Here is an 841-nt window from a genome sequence, read left to right as displayed (position 1 = left end):
ATTTCCTTAGGTACTTGATTATGCAAATATTATTTTTAAAGGCATATATTGCATATGCATGGATATTAATGAAAAAACTTAAAAGTCTGAGTGAGTAGATACAGTATAAGTTGCAAGTGAGGAAGCTTTATATAAGGATGAAATAATTGTACCTTAACACAGTATAGAGTGCTTGAAAAGATGAAGTTAGCTAAATCTCCAACAAATATAATTTATATTTAAATATGCATAATCTTCATTTTCATGAACTATACATGAAAATTAATGTCATTAATTTGCAATAACACCTGTGTCGTATAGCTAAATATAGAACAAGACCTATATTTGGGAGGGAGGATGCGTTCTTTTTAAATGTCCAATTTGAGGTGCAATCATTGTGGCAAGAAGTAAAATTAATTGCATTAGGATGAGAAACATGACTGAAAAACTTAAACAATAAGTTGCAATGAATTTGGAATTAGCCTTGGAATCCCATTCTAGGCTTCTCAATTTTTTCTTTTAAAGTATGGAACACTTCATGAATTTGTGTGTCATATTTTGTGCAGGAGCCATGCTAATCTTTTCTGTATTGTTTGGTACTGTTTGGGTATCTGTGCTGGGAAGACAAGCATATTCTCAAACTTATTACCACCAAAAAATATTCCATTCATTGTCTCTGACTTCCCCTGTTGTATTCTCAATCCAATTCCTGTCTTATGGCTTTTCCTATAAAATAAGTGGCAGTATTATATAGTAAATATTTTTCTCACTTACACTCAAAGATATGAAGCTTTCTATCACTGCTTCTGGTGTGTAAGATAATCAATATGTTCTCATGAGTTGACAGAATTCCAGCCAAAGG

The 841-nt window shown here is 31.7% G+C and overlaps 1 non-coding gene across 1 annotated transcript; it reads right to left on the bottom strand.

Moving 5' to 3' along the window:
- Positions 1–499: 499 nt before the first annotated feature.
- Positions 500–605, bottom strand: LOC113185040 (U6 spliceosomal RNA). The gene has a single exon (XR_003301088.1). It is a non-coding gene; the product is annotated as a U6 spliceosomal RNA (small nuclear RNA).
- Positions 606–841: the final 236 nt, after the last annotated feature.

This window comes from Urocitellus parryii, chromosome 5 (assembly GCF_045843805.1).
Source record: "Urocitellus parryii isolate mUroPar1 chromosome 5, mUroPar1.hap1, whole genome shotgun sequence".
NCBI lineage: Eukaryota > Metazoa > Chordata > Mammalia > Rodentia > Sciuridae > Urocitellus > Urocitellus parryii.
Note: the sequence above shows the minus strand (reverse complement) of the source record. Positions and strands in the feature narration are given on the sequence as shown.